Source organism: Danio rerio, chromosome 1, assembly GCF_052040795.2.
Source record: "Danio rerio strain M-AB ecotype USA chromosome 1, GRCz13ab, whole genome shotgun sequence".
In the NCBI taxonomy this organism is placed as follows: Eukaryota; Metazoa; Chordata; class Actinopteri; order Cypriniformes; family Danionidae; genus Danio; species Danio rerio.
In genome coordinates, this window is record NC_141021.1 from 3,450,001 (window position 1) to 3,467,500 (window position 17,500).

At 35.8% G+C, this 17,500-nt stretch overlaps 1 protein-coding gene and 1 long non-coding RNA gene across 4 annotated transcripts in view; both read left to right on the forward strand.

Annotated features, from left to right (window-relative positions):
• The window catches only part of gpc6a (glypican 6a), a 344,985-nt gene that overhangs the window by 131,162 nt on the left and 196,323 nt on the right, over window positions 1–17,500 (forward strand).
• Window positions 14,700–17,468, forward strand: LOC137495391 (uncharacterized). 2 transcript variants are annotated; one of them, XR_015476083.1, is made up of 5 exons: window positions 14,700–14,777; window positions 14,914–15,001; window positions 15,731–15,973; window positions 16,049–16,224; window positions 16,561–17,468. It is a non-coding gene; the product is annotated as an uncharacterized LOC137495391 (long non-coding RNA). The 2 variants fall into 2 exon arrangements; XR_015476084.1 differs by having other exon boundaries at window positions 15,731–15,814.

Here is a 17,500-nt window from a genome sequence, read left to right on the forward strand (position 1 = left end):
AGGCTAAATTGTCCGTAGTGTATGAGTGTGAATGAATGAGTGTGTGTGTGGAATTTTTCCCAGAGATGGGTTGCGGCTGGAAGGGCATCCGCTGTGTAAAAACGTGCTGGATAAGTTGGCGGTTCATTCCACTGGGGCGACCCCGGATTAATAAAGGGACTAAGCTGAAAAGAGAATGAATAAATGAATGAAAAAGCAAAAATAAAATAAAATAAAATAAAATAAAATAAAATAAAATAAAATAAAATAAAATAAAAATAATTTTTTTTTGGTTTGAGCATTTATTCTTAACACTATTCAGAAAAAAAAGAAAGTCAGAAAAAATGATGGCCTCAAGCGGCTTATTGCTTTATTAATCAAGACTTTCACGTACATTAAAGTGTGCACAGCTTTTCCAACTTTCTCTTCTCTCTCTCCCACACCTGCGGTGATTTTCTTAGCTCATTTTAAAAGCTTAAAATAATTGACCTTGAGAAATTAATTACTTGTGTGCACTGCTGGTTTCCCAGTCCGGACTGAGGAGAATTAATGGAGGCAGTGGCATTTTTCATCCTTTATCATGCTTCATTTTTCAGGTAGATGTGCCGCCGTATGTGGCACGGCACTTAGTATGAATGAAGCCCGAGATTTCACTTTTCACATAATGAGAATGAAATTATATCTAATCACCGCAGACGGTCATTTTATTTCATCATTATTTAACACCAGCCTTCGTGTGGTTCCCTCTGAGGGTTTCCTCTGAATTTGCCTTTCTTTAATATTCAAGGCTAAATTGCGAATGTAAGATGAATGTTCAGCTTTTCACTCCAGACACTTCGATTGTGCTAAAATGCTAAAAGACCATGTAAAAGTGCCGTAATTCACTGTGATTGCGGGGTGTATTTCAGTTTTGTTGAAGCTATTGATGATTCATTAGGATATCTCTTGAAACATGAAGGATATGAAACTGAATGGGAATCATTGACTTGACTTTGGCTTAAAACTGTTATTTGGACGAGCTTTCAAATATGTATTTAGGAGACATAATATCATTTACAATTACATTTAGTCATTTAGCAGACGCTTTTTTTTGTCAGAAGTAGCTTACAATGTGGTATAACTGTTTTAATAAAACTGTTTTGTTTAAATGCATCAAAATTATTGGTCATGTTCATGAACAAATAGATAATAATATTAATTTTAAAAGCATGTTTAGCATTTATATTGTGCACTGTTTATAATAATAATAATAATAATAATAATAATAATAATAATAATAATAATAATAATAATAATAATAATAATTATTATTATTATTATTATTATGAGTATTATTATTATTATCATTATTATAATTATAATTATGATTATAAATATAATTATAATTAATGTAAATAATAAAATTAAATAAAATTAAATTAAACAAAATAAATTAAATTAACTTATGCACTTATGATACATTATTATTATTATTATTATTATTATTATTATTATTATTATTATTATTATTATTATTATTATTATTATTATTAATAATAATAATAATAATAATAATAATAATAATAATAATAATAATACATTGTTATTATTAATAATAATAAAATATTATAAATAAAACAAATAAATAATAAAAGTAATAATAATAATAATAATAATAATAATAATAATAATATAATAATATAGTCTATTAGTATGATAATTTAATAATATACTCTCGTTTAGTAGAACCTGTATTAAACTCAAGGTCACTTTATTGAGTGTATTTGTATTAAACTTTTATATTTATATTATTTTTAATTAATTTATATTAAACTATTCATTTAATATTTATTTTGTGATATATTCTGATTGTGTATACCAAATGTTGTGATTTTTCACAAAACTCCTGGCTGTTATTTATTTATTCTTATTCATAAATTGCTGTAATAAATAAGCTCTAATTTAAATTAAACAGGTTATGCTGACTTAATAATTATATAATAATTAAATAAAATAAAATACTTTTTCATACACATAATAATATTTGTCTTTAGGGAAATTTTATTGATTATGTACTGAATAAATCAATCAATTACTAATTCATAGTTGTTGACACCAACCCGAATACCCAAATCCCTGTTGACCATAGTCAAATCACTGTAATATAGAGTTCTCGATTGCTTTTATTCAACGGAAACAAGTGCAGTATGAAAAAAGACACCATTGTGCATTGAATATATTTATGTTAGGCCAATGCAGAACTCTCCACCACAATGTTGACATTTTAGCAAAGCCCAAATGTGGACGCGCTCTTAATATGCAGTCCCGAAATCAATGCAATATCTTCTTTCTTCACCCCCATGTGCTGCGCTGTTCATAAAGAGAGCGAACATTATACTCTGTGTCCTCGAATTACCAGCAAGCCTATCGATCCTGTAATTCTCAGTAGGAATATATGCAGAGAGTCATAATTCATGATCAATTAGCCTCATTTTGAAGGTTTGGCGACACGGAGCGAGTGATAACTGGTGTGAAGGACATTCATCAAGAGTTTTGGGAAGGCTTCTGTTTCAGTTGGACACAAACTTTTTTGTTGATGTTGATTCATGGCAGCGCTCTGCGGCTCCCAGAAGAAAAATCTGGGAATGCGGACTGTTCTGGATTCATGTACACGTCTCTCCGCGGCCCAGAAGACGACTCCTGCCAGAGCCGCGAGCGATGTGTTTCTCGTCCCGCTCTGCACTTCAGCCAGTCTGCAGAAGAGTGCTCTGAAATGCTGGTTTTGGCTTACTGCATGTAGCACTTTTGACACGCACAAATGCACAATATATAAAGTTCTGTAAGCATCACTGTGCATGATGCTATTATAAGGGACGCGCTAAATCAGAGGATATGATTGATGTTTGCAATCAGATCAGTGTTTGTGTTGGTTAGAAACACTGGGATTCTGGGATTCCTCCATTACAGTGATGATGCTTTGTAATGATGAAGCCTGGGATCTTACTGTTCTCATTATCAGAATTAAAATTGTATTTAATTGCTGCAGATCGTCTTTTTATTTAAATAATTAATGTGGATCCCTGCAGAGGATTTGTAAACTTATAGCTTGATGGATGGATGGATGGATTGTATGGGCTTGACTGGATGGATGATAGATGGATAGATGGATGGATGGATGCATGGATGGATGGATGAATTGTATGAATGGAAGGATTGAATGGACTGGACTGGACTGGACTGGACTGGACTGGACTGGACTGGACTGGACTTGACTGGATGGATTAGATTGGATTGGATGGATAGAGGAATGGAAGGATGGATTAGGATGGATGTATGGATGAATGGACTGGATTGGATTGTATTGGACAGAATGGACTGGATTGGACTGCACTGGATTGGATGGATGGATGGATGGATGGATGGATTGGATGGACTTGATAGGATAGTTAGATTGGATGGATGGATGGATGGATGGATGGATTGGATGTACTGGATTAGATTGATAGATTTAATTGATGGATGGATAGATGTATTTATTTGATGGATGGATGGATGGATGGATGGATGGATGGATGGATGGATGGATGGATGGATTGATGGATGGATGGATGGATGGATGGACAGATCCATGGTAGAATGGATGGATGGATGGATTGGATAGACTGGACTGGATAGGATGGTTAGATTGGATGGATGGATGGATGGATGGATGGATGGATGGATGGATGTATGTATGTATGTATGTATGTATGTATGTATGTATGTATGGATGGATGGATGGATGGATGGATGGATGGATGGATGGATGGATGGATAGATGGATGGATGCATGGATGGATGGATGGATGAATTGTATGAATGGATGGATTGAATGGACTGGACTGGACTGGACTAGACTGGATGGATTAGATTAGATTGGATTGGATGGATAGAGGAATGGAAGGATGGATTAGGATGGATGTATGTATGAATGGACTGGATTGGATTGTTTTGGACAGAATGAACTGGATTGGACTGTACTGGATTGGATGGATGGACTTGATAGGATGGTTAGATTGGATGGATGGATGGATGGATGGATTGATGGATAGATGGATGGATGGATTGGATGTACTGGATTGGGTTGATAGATTTAATTGATGGATGGATGGATGGATGGATGGATGGATGGATGGACAGATCCATGGTAGGATGGATGGATTGGATAGACTGGACTGGATAGGATGGTTAGATTGGATGGATGGATGGATGGATGGATGGATGGATGGATGGATTGGATGGATTGGATGGACTGGATTGGGTTGATAGATTGAATTGATGGATGGATGGATGGATGGATGGATGAATGGATTTATTTTAAGGATGGATGGATGGATGGATGGATGGATGTATGGATTGATGGATTGGATGGATTGGATGGACTGGATTGGGTTGATAGATTGAATTGATGGATGGATGGATGGATGGATGAATAGATTTATTTTAAGGATGGATGGATGGATGGATGGATGTATGGTTTAGATAAAAGGAAAGACAGACGGACGAATGGGCGGATGGACGGACAGATGTATGGATCATTAATATATGAATGGATGGCTCATATATACATATAGCTGTGGCCAAAGTACACTATTCTGTTCCAGATCCTGAACGTCCATCAATTAAACATATAAATCCAGCACAGAGTGGAGAACGATGCCAGGAATCTGTGTGTTTGTTTGTTGTCTTGGCTTTCCAAATAAAAATCCCGTTCAAGTCACATCAATTATGAAGACGGACGATTATTAATGAAAGCGTTTGGATGAATATTTCAATGGGGAATCTGATTTAAGCGTCTCCTGTGTGATCCTGAAGGGAGAGAGCCTGCTGTGCTGCATTTGAATGATTTACACACACTGAACATGTGAATGTTAGAACAAACCAGCATGACCTTTAACATGGAGAAAACCAGACGTGTGCATGGTGATTTACTCCTGCAGGACATCTGAGGATGCGCAGTAAAACATCCAGATATATAGATGTACCGCATGTGATATGAACAAGCAGCTCTTAACTCACGCTTACAATGTCTGAATGTCACTGCTTTAGAAAAAATATCAGACACTGACATTTGTGGTAAAGAGAGCGAGAGAGATAACATGAGAACAGTGTAAAGTGCAGAACATTTCAAATAGCTAGAAGGCAGATGGAGATCTCTCCAAAACACACTGATATTACTGTTGTTAAATGGCATTTATAAGATGATTTGAAAAAGAGTTAAAAATGGCTCTGGAACATCTGTGGCATTTTATTAAAAGCTATAGATAAAATAAAACATACATTTCCATGAATTGTGCCATTTCTTAAATTATTATTATTATTATTATTATTATTATTATTATTATTATCATTATTATTATTATTATTATTATTATTAATAATTTTATTATTATTATTATTATTATTATTATTATTATTATTATTATTATTATTAATTTATTATTATTATTATTATTATTATTATTATTATTATTATTATTATTATTCTAAGTATTATTATTACTATTATTTTAATTATTATTATTATTATTATTATTATTATTATTATTATTATTATTATTATTAGTAGTAGTAGTAGTAGTAGTAGTAGTAGTAGTAGTAGTAGTAGTAGTAGTAGTATTATTGTTGTTGTTGTTGTTGTTGTTTTTGTTATTAGTGTTGTTATCATTATATAACATTATATAATATGTTGTTAAATAAATAAATTGAAATAATAACAACGGCAAACACACAGCAAAATGACATAAAATTAAATTAAAAAATCTATACATAAATAAAAAAATAATAATTCAAATAAATCTAAACATCAAACACATCCAAATAATCCAACCATCTATATAAAAGCTATATATATATATATATATATATATATATATATATATATATACTCACCACTTTTGCCTTCAGAATTGCCTTAATCCATCGTGGCATAGACTTAACAAAGTACTGGACATATTCCTCAGAGATTTTGCTCCATATTGATAGCATCACACAGTTGCCGGAGATTTATCGGCTGCACATCCATGATGCAAATCTCCCATTCCATCTCATCCCAAAGGTTTTCTATTGGACGGAGTTCTGGTGACTGTGGAGGCCATTTGAGTACAGGGAACTCATTGTCATGTTCAAGAAACCAGTCTGAGATAATTTGTGCTTTATGATGGTGTGCTATCTTGCTGGAAGTAGCCATCAGATGATGGATTCACTGTGGTCATAGGGATTGACATGGTCAGCAACAATACTCTGGCAGTATTGTTGCCTTTCTATCAGCTGGAACCAGTCTGGCCATTCTCCTCTGACCTCTGGCATCAACAAGGCATTTGCGCTCACAGAACTGCCGCTCACTGGATATTTTCTTCTATTTGGACCATTCTCTGTAAACCCTAGAGATGGTTGTGCGTGAAAATCCCAGTAGATCAGCAGTTTCTGAAATACTTAGAACAGCCCATCTGGCACCAACAACTATGCCACGTTCAAAGTCATTCAAATCACCTTTCTTCCCCATTCTGATGCTTGGTTTGAACTTCAGCAGATCGTCTTGACCATGTCTACATGCCTAAATGTATTGAGTTGCTGCCACGTGATTGGCTGATTAGAATTGTTTTGGGCAGTTAGACAGGTGTACCTAATATAGTGGCCGGTGAGGGTGTACACAAACTTTAACAGCCAAATATTCAACAAATGTGCGCAGATCATCAAAAATAAAGACACAAGCATCGGCCGAAGCTCTCATGCCTCCAGGTCAGAAGGATCTGCAAGAAACACACAGTGAGCGAGCGTCTCTGTGGATCTGCAGAAAGTCATTGAGATGTTTCCAGCTGTTCAGACGCATTTTAATTAGCAGCACTCGTGTTTTTATCGCCGTGTTCCTGCGTGGGGTTACGACAAATGCTCAAGCCCTCTAGACAAATACAGATTAACATTTCTCCATGTTTGTAATATCTTGTTTTCAGTTCTGTGTGTGTGTGTGTGTGTGGGGGGGGGGGGGGGGGGTAGGGGGCTTGAAAAATTCATGATGCTGTGCTGTCAGGCTTGTCGGGGGGGAAAAAAGCCTGCCGGAGGAACAGAACGAAAACCTGCTCGCTTTTCTTGCTAAAACACTGGTTTATTGTACGAGGAACATCCTGAACGCTGAGAGTAATTAGTTGTGTAATAGAGACCGTGTGTTTTAATGCTGGATTTTGCTCTTGTCAAGTGAAAGAATAAGTGGTTTAATCCTGCTCAGCACTAAGCGGCTTGGAATTACTGCAAATTATGTCCTCAATAAATGTAGTTTTTAATAAGGTAATCCTTGTTGCTGTATTAAAAAAAAAGGAAATTACTAATTTGCTAGAAATGCTAATGGAATTCAGGGGCGTAATTGTAAGATTATTTTTAAGAGCGGCAGCTGTGGAGGATTTTTGGGACTACAATGAACTGTTTTAAAAGCAAGAATGACATGTACAGGTGAAAATGTAAACTATTTCTTAAAGATCAATTATTTTGTGGCATCATGGTGGCGCAGTGGGTAGCACGATCACCTCACAGCAAGAAGGTCGCTGGTTCGAGCTGGGTCAGTTGGCAATTCTGTGTGGAGTTTGCATGTTCTCTCTGTGTTTGTGTGTTTCCTCCGGGTGCTCCGGTTTCCCCCAAAGACGTGTTATAATGGAATTGTGCAAGCTAAATTGGCCATATAGTGTGTATGGGTGTTTCCCAGTGATGGGTTTCAGCTAGAAGGGGATCAGCTGCGATAAATATATGCTGAATAGGTTGGCTATTCATTCCGCTGTGGAGACCTCAGATTAATAAAGGGACTAAGCCGAAAAGACAATACATGATTAAGTAGATATCCACTGATTTGAGTTCTGGCTGGGTCAGTTGGCATTTCTGTGTGGAGTTTGCATGTTCTCCCTGTGTTGGCGTGGGTTTCCTTGGAGTGCTTCCTCTGTAGTATATGAGTGTGAATGTGAGAGTATATGGGTGTCTCCCAGTACTGGGTTGCGTCTAGAAGAGCATTAGCTGTGTAAAATCTGGATTAGTTGGAGGTTCATTCTGCTGTGGGGATAAATGCTCTAAAGGACTAAGCTGAAGGAAAATAAATGATTGAATGCATAATTCTACAGATTTTTATATACTGTACATGTAAATGTTCACTTATTTGTTTATTCATTGATTAAATATGCATTGTCAACAGTTATGATAACAATAATAATAATAATAATAATAATAATAATGTACTAATATATTCTAATTAATTGATAAATGTATTATTTATGCATTTTATTTTAATGTAAATGTATTGTTATATTTATGAAATAAGCTGTTTATAATACATTTATTATTTGTTAGTTTATTTATTTATTTAATTGGTAAAACTGCACATACATTAAAAAATGTTAATGATTATTATTTATAGTTCTAAATATTGTTATATACAAAATTACAGTACTGATATGATAAAAGCTAGCACAGAAAACTGCCATAAATTAACATAAAATGCCTCTTTACAGCATCAATTGTTTAAATAAAATGTTTAATAATTTTATATATTATTTAGATATAAAATTTGTATTACTTATATTATATTTTGGTTATTAATAATAATTTTATTTAATTGTATTAAATATTATTTAATAAATAACATCTGCTAGGTTTTATTTAATCATTTATTTATACATTTATTCATTTACTCATTTTAATTTTTATTTGTTTATTAATTATTAATTAATTAATGTATTTATTTATGTATGTATTTATTTATTTCTGTGTTTATTTATTTATTAATTTATTTATTCATTCATTCATTTATTCATTTTTCTTCGGCTTGGTCTCTATTTCAGAGGTTGCCACAGTGGAATGAACCACTAACTATTCCAACATATGTTTTACGCAGCGGATGACTTTCCAACCACAACCTAGTACTGGAAAACACCCAAACACACTCACATTTACACACTCTCATACACTATCACCATTTAGTTTCTTTAATTAACCTACAGCGCATGTGTTTGAACTGAGGAGGAAACCGGAGCACCCAGAGGAAACCCAAGCCAACACGGGGAGAACATGCTAACTCCTTACGGAAATGACAACTGACTCGGCCGAGACTTGAACCAGCAACCTTCTTGCTGTGAGGCGATCGTGCTAACCACTAAGCCACCGTGTCACACATTTTCAACAATCTGTTTTAATAAGACATAGCTTGTTGTTATATAAAACGACTTCAAACTCTTTGAACTCCTTGACCTTTTAAACTTGGACACCCGCTCTAAATAATGAACACAAGCAGTGAAGAGTTGGCAATGGAGTGCTGGAGCTGGCAGATTCTGCTCCCATATTTCCACAGTCCTCTCGTCTGAATAACAGGGCAGCATCTGAAAGTGTGGCTGCGTCTCTGGAGAGGCGTCCGTCTGCGCTCTGGTCCACTTTCTGTGTTCATCTGATAACCAAGACAGAAGCGCGGCCAGACTCTGTCTTGAGTGGAGCCGGGCCGAGCTCCCGAAAACCAAAGCCGGACCAAAGCCAGTCCACTTCAGTCCAGCAGAAGCTTATCAGCGCAGCCGGATTCAGAGTTTCAGCCTCTGAAGACCCACAGACAGCATGAAAAACACGGCCTGTCAGTCAAGAAGCTCTTCATCCAGAGCCAGACGCTGGAAACTGGAGAAACACTGCCACGAGGGAGCAAAGATGTGCTTTAGACGGGGCTGACCTGCACTGTAGAACACACCCGGAAATAAGCAGCTTTTTGTTTTTCATGTGTTTATCTTTTATTTTCCTTCTTTTATTTATGCTTTTAAATTCTATTAGTAACCGCTATTCTATTTAAATTCTATTCAATACCTACATAAATCTATTCATCCATACAAAAAATAATTTCTCTATCTAGCTATAAATATCCATCTCTGAACCATCCATACAAGCATCCATCTATATATCTATGATTCTTCCATCCATCCATCTATTTATCTATGATCCATTCATCCATCCAATACATCCATTCATCAGTCCATACATACACACATACATAAATTCATCCATCCATCTACATATATTGCTATGAGCTATCCATATCTATGAGCTATCTATATATCTGTTTAATCCATCCATCCATCCATCCATCCATCATCTACTTATATGTTTATGATCCATCCATCCACCCATCCATCTGTATATTTGTTTCATCCATCCATCCACCAATCCATCCATCCATCCATCCATCCATATATCTGCTTCATCCATCCATCCATCCATCCATCCATCCATCCATCCATCCATCCATCCATCCATCCATCCATCCATCCATCCATCCATCCATCTATATATCTGTTTCATTCATCCATCCATCCATCTATCATCTACCTATATTTTTATGATCCATCCATCCACCCATTCATCTATATATCTGTTTCATCCATCCATCCATTCATCCACCTATATATCTATGTTTCATCAGTCAATCCATCCATCCATCTATCCATAATCCATCCTTCCATCTAGGATTCTTCCATTCATACATCCATTCATATATTTATGATCCATCCATCCATCCATCCATCCATCCATCCATCCATCTATATATCGATGATCCCTCCATCCACCGTCTTTCCATCTGTCCTCTGTCGTCCTTCCATCCGTTCTTCCATCCATCGATATGTCAATGATTCATCCATCCATCCATCATCTACCTATATGTTTATGATCCATCCATCCACCCATCCATCTATATATCTGTTTCATCCATCCATACATACATCCATCCTCCATCCATCCATCCATCCATCATCTACCTATATGTTTATGATCCATCCATCCTTCCATCCATCCATCCATCCATCCATCCATCCATCCATCTATATATCTGTTTCATCCATCCATCCATCCATCCATCCATCCATCTATATATCTGTTTCATCCATCCATCCATCCATCCATCCATCCATCTATATATCTGTTTCATCCATCCATCCATCCATACATACATCATCTACCTATATGTTTATGATCCATCCATCCATCCTTCCATCCATCCATCCATACATCCATCTATCCATCTATTTATCTTTTTCATCCATCCACCAATCCATCCATCCATCCATCCATCCATCCATCATCTACCTATATTTTTATGATCCATCCATCCACCCATCCATCTATATATCTGTTTCATCCATCCATCCATTCATCCATCTATATATCTATGTTTCATCAGTCAATCCATCCATCCATCCATCCATCCATCCATCCATCCATCCATCCATCCATCCATATATCTATGATCCCTCCATCCACTATCTTTCCATCTGTCCTCTGTCGTCCTTCCATCCGTTCTTCCATCCACCGATATGTCAATGATTCATCCATCCATCCATCCATCTAGCCTCCATCCATTTATTTATCTATGATCCGTCCATTTATTAAGTTATATATTTTTGTTTCTATGAAATATTTGAAACACAGTTACTAAATGGAGTTCATTTAAATACAAACATTTTTAAAATGGTGACAAATTTAACGTGTCGAATGTATTCATTTTAATTATTTTATTATTATTGGCTACAGATTGCAAAAACGTCCTTTTATTTATACATATACAAACATAAATTAAAGAGTTATATAAATATTAGAAATACATTTACAATAGCATGCACAGTATGATTTAAAACACATTCTTCTAACATTCGATTATTAATATTTGTATTACTTCGAATGCTCAGTTTAGCTTGAGATTCCACAATGCAATCTATTTATAGATATTTATAATAGCCTGCAATGGCGCAAAAACCACTTTCTCGTAATATTTCCAAGTCCTCACAATCATGCTTTTTCCCCGCACAGGCAGATTTGGTGGAATGGACTCAAACCAGAGTGTTCCTTTGTGATAATGGTTTGCTCAAGAGCACTTAAAGTGGTCAAGTGAGCATCTTCTAAATGATTTGACCTGTAAGCGTGGGCTCTCAGAAGCTCTGCAGGATGAAAATGCAAGAATTGCGGATCTGCAATCTGGATATAATGGAGAGGTCCAGACTCATGGCGGGACGCTCAGGTCTAGATTTGGCCGTCCGGAAGCGCACAGACTGCCTGGCAAAGCTCCCAATCCCAAGTCAGCGGCCCAGATGCACTAATTAAAAGCCTCCTCGCTGATACGCAGCCATTCTGCTTTATGGACACTGCCAACTTGGATGATGCTCCAATGCCCAATGGAGCACATAAGGCGGGAATGGAGTCCCATGAGCTGATGGCTGATGAGCTGTACATCATCACTGGCGGAGGGGACCCGCACAAACATATGGGGAATATGGAGGAGAAGTTTAATTAGGGAGTAAAGACTTCTCGAGTTTTTAATCGCTCTCGTTTCATTTGTTTTCCAGTAAAAGTATCTAAAAATCATTCAAACAAAATCAATTCCCCCCCAGAAGCAGCGCTGCATGTAATATGGAGTAGTTTGCATAAGAGTTGTTTTGATTGATTGTGAACATTGGATGTGAGTGCGTTTTGCACTGAATTTGAGTGCGCTCCGTGTTAATGTTTGAAAGTTTGGTGTCAATATGACGTTTTTGGAAAGAAATGGCTAAACGTCCCAGATCACCAGTTAACTACACATAAACGGGGAGTAATCTCCCATTAAGGCAATGTTATTGTAAAAAATATATATAATTAAACCATATTAACAAAAATAACTGTAAGTGAAAGCAGGTGAAACATACCGTGTCTGATAATGTGAATGGTTTTATTTGGCAACAATAAAAAAAAAAAGTGCACAGCTGCACACTAAAAGAGGTTAAGTGTGTAAAATGCGCAGTGTGACCCCTTTAAAGAGGCCTCGTTCCTCAAGTGCAAATTGAATCAAGTCGTGAAAACGTTTGAGATTACCAAGAAAGATGCTCATGGAAGCTTGTGTTTTTCCTCGCGTGACCTGTTTGTGTTACTAATGTATTTGCGCTGGTTACCCAACAGTCTCTTGAATACACTTCCATGTAATCCGGTTTGTCAGCTGTATGCATAAAACATTACAAAATTCAAACTCAGAAGCTCAGCGGAGATTCACACTGCTGTTATTGTGGGAACACACTCACATCTATCCATCTATACATCTATCCACCTATATATATCATAGGTGGGCATAAATCACTTTTTTTCAATTTAGCTTAATCTCACTGTAATCTTGGAATTAAACTTGATTAAAATGGCTCATTTGAATTCTGCCGAAGGCATTCAGAATATGTAATAATCTACTTAATGTAATATATTATATGTAAAATGATGACTAAAAGTAAGTTTTTGAGAATGGTTTTCTCAAGCCAGGTGGCGCATCAGACCAGGGGTTCATCTCCTGTTTCTAAAATGCACCACAAACTGCTTGAGAAACTGTTCTGCTATGATAATTGGTGATGAAAATAAACAATGTTCAATAAGATGTACTTGTGTTTGCTAACTGTTTATTTAGTTAAACATGAATTTTGTACTGTAGGCGGACATAAGCTCTAAACAGCGATTTTTGATCTCCTTAATCTCACTAAAGTCATAACTGAACTAAACAGAAAAGGAGTTAAAACATGTGGAGTATGCTTATATTAGTGGCGTTATTAAAGTAAACACCGCAATCAAACTATTATCGTCATGTAGGATTTTCTCCATATTTTCCACACACGCGGCTGTCTTTAAAGGACCGTACACACACAAACACACATACATATATTTTTTCTTTCCATTTGGCGTGCTGTATTAAACTCCATAACACTTTCACCAGTCCTACCTCCTTATTTGCCTCTAATACCTCAGTTTGTCACAGGGGCATGAATGAAATGCTCATGAGTAGGCCCACCCGGAATCTGCGCTTGCAGAATTCCGCAGATTTTTCTCAGATTTTCCGCAGATTTTCCGACCATCATTAATTCTGTTTATTTGCTTGAGAAAATGTGTGTAAATCTATATTTATCCAGTTTTTAAATTAACTACAGTGATATATATATATATATATATATATATATATATATATATATATATATATATATATATATATATATATATATATATATATATATATACACTCTCAGAAAAAAAGGTACAATGAGGGTACAATTTTGTTCCTAGAGGGAACAAAATATAAAATTGTACCTTTAAAGGTCCCATATTGGTCCTTAGGGTACAATTTTGTACCCAAATGGGCTATAAAGGTACAAATGTCCAGATTTAGGTTTGAAAGGTACATTTTTGTACCTTTTATAGCACATTTGGGTACAAAATTGTACCGTAAAGGACCAATTTGGCACCTTTAAAGGTAAAATTATATATTTTGTTTCCCTATAGGAACAAAATTGTACCCTCAGCTCATGATAAGATCAAGACACTATATAACAATAATTTAAATGTATTACTATAACTAAATTAGTATAACTAAACATTAATACTAAAATACATAATTTAAAAATATAATAAATAAATAAATTGATTGAATTAAATATTTTAATAATTATTTTTTTCATGTATTTAAATTACATTTTTTCTCAAAAATGTTAATAATTTAATTTATAATTAAATGTAATTTTAATCATTAAAAACGTAAATACTGGTCTTTGCTTACTGTTTAAGTCGCTATAGTATATATGGGATGTAGAATAAACCATGCAGAGTGACAGCATCTTCATACAGGTGGTGATGTTGCTGTCTCTTTAAGAATTTGGCTTGTTGAGACGTTATAGTAGTGTTTGTTACTGAGGCGGACCGTCGACTATGCTGGCTGTTTACACAGAACTTCGCACGCTTTTCAAAGAAAAGTCTATTTTGGAGTCCACACTTTTCAGGTAAGAATGTATTAAAGATATATTTTCAGTCTCATTTTTACATGTGAAGCCGTGTTCTGTTGATTTTGTCTGACTCTCTGGTCTCGGCTTTCCCCCGCTTTGTGCTCCGGGCTGGCTGGTGTACGTTGGCCTGCAGGATGGAGTTTGCTAAGATGTCTGCAGCTTATTAAAGAAGTTAATACAATGTGATATCGAAGTCACCGAGGGACATAACCTTATAGACGGTGAGTACTATATGCTGTTAGTTTTCTCGGTGTAAAAGTTCCCTTTATCGCCTACGTTACGTATTCGCGCCTTATATGTTACGTAACTGCTTTATTAATAAGTGTTGCCACAGCGGAATATTATCGCAAGCCAGATAGCAAAATACACTTGGGCCAGTTGCGGCTAGATTCTCGCCTGCCCGAGTCCGTCTGCTGTATCGTTACTCGGGCCAGATGCGGCGGCAGAAGCGAGCCGACTCTGCCGTAACCATGCACCGGAATCGGGCCGTGAGTAATGTGCGGTGTGGCCCAGAGCTGCCGCGACTGAAGTCTTCATATACCTTGATATAAAACCTTTTGTTATTAATACTGGAATTTGTAATTATCAATAATGTTTTATATTTTGAGGCCATTTTCTAGCCACGGTTGACCGCGGAAATGTCATTTTAGACGGTTATATACACCGCCATTTTGTGAAGAAAAATCACAATTTTGTCACCGGCAAAGCGACTGATTATGTAAACGTGGCTAGTTACAAACGTGGCGTGTGTATGCTTGTACATATCTTCGTTTCAGTGTCTAAGTTACATTAATGTTGAGGAGTGTCCACAAACTCTCATGTCCAGAATTGTTGGTGCTTTACTATCGTTTAACGTTATACTTATATATAAATAAAATACTATAAATAAATAGTTATTGCTTTATCTTATTGCTTTCCTGAAGTTTATGAAGTTTCCAATTGTCTTTCAGGACAAGATTGAACAACATTATGCAGCCTAACAGCATTAGACCAATGAAGGCATGTCATATGAAAGCATGGCTCAGTTACAAGATGTAAGTATGTCTCATTATCTATACCATGGTTTTAATGGCTTACATACTATTTTAAATTTGTAGGTTTTTACTTACAAACAACAATAAATGTACACCTACGTGTTTAAAAATGTTGCCAGCCTTGTTAAGCGAGACACTTCAACATTTCGTTGTGCTCAGGTGCGTATGTTGTTTTCTGTTCAGTATATGCTGTGATAAATGCATTTTATAATGTTTGATATTCTTTATATTAAGATGACGCAGTGGGTAGTGCTGTCACCTTACAGCAAGAAGGTCGCTGGTTCGAGCCTCGGCTGGGTCAGTTGGCATTTGTGTGAGGAGTTTGCATATTCTTCCAGTGTTCGTGAGGGTTTCCTCCAAGTGCTCCGGTTTCCCCACAAGTCCAAAGACATGCGCTATAGCTGAATTTGGTAAGCTTATTTGTCTGTAGTGTATAAATGTGTGTGTGAATAAGTGTGTCTGGATGTTTCGTAATACTGGGTTGCAGCTGGAAGGGCATCTGCTGCATAAAACATATGCTGGATAAGTTGGTGGTTCATTCCACTGTGGCGACCCCAGATTAATATAGGGACTAAGCCAAAAAGAAACTGAATGAATGAATGAAATTTATATTAGTCTTTTAATCTGTGATACTTTTTTTTTAAATCAGTGAATATTAATTATTTTACTTTCTATGCATGTTGATTTTCTCTTCATTAGTGATAGAGTGACTGATATTAATGTAATTATTGCTTTGTCATTTACAGGGAATCATCTTCACCACATCCAACAGTTCAAGTACAGGAGGACACCACCGACTGGACAACTGTGTTAACAAGACAAGTCACGGCAGTCTTCAGAGTTGATGGGATTGTGATTGGCCGGGCTAATGATGTGGATGAATATACATTTTTGACATATCCATCTTATTAGAAGATCACCTTGATGTTTCTGCAGTGGAATGTTTTGAATGAACGGTGGACGGTGACAAGCCTGGATCTACTCCAGTTACCAGAGTGATCAACCTTGTTTTTTGTTTCTCTACATGCTCTTGGGATAATCACAATCAAGTTAATCCAGCACACTGCTCTCATTCATGCATAAAGCAAATTTTTAAATAACTTGTGGTCCTAATGACTATCAAAGAACATTTTCCAGATATGAGTGCTTTACATGTCATGTTTATCAAAAGCATAAACACATATTGTGTTACAACAAATTACAACTCCACTTGAGGATGATGAGGAGTAATCTACTGATGTTGAGGAAGAGGCTACTGATGTATTTGGTTTTCTGCACTGTTGAAGCAATTTATAGAGAAACATTGCCTTCATTCTGAAATACAGAGAAAATTTTGATGACAAATTATTTATTATGACTGAGTATTTTGACTCAAGACAAATACTTTGGACTTTATAAAGTGAAGTACTTGATGTAGCCTGTGTAATGTGTTTATAAATCTTAAACAGTATTCTTGTGGTCTTTGTATTAAGGGTAGATTATATACTGTACAGTGAGTGAACAATTTTTATTTGTTTTCTAAATTGTTCTTTTTACTGTTTTACATGTCTGCTTTATATTTACTGTGTAATTTTATTTCTTGACACATTCAGTTGTGAGTTGTAATGAAATATTTCTACATTAATAAATAAAAATGGACATCTGCGAACCGAAATATTTTATTTATTTATTTGTGCATGCAGTCAC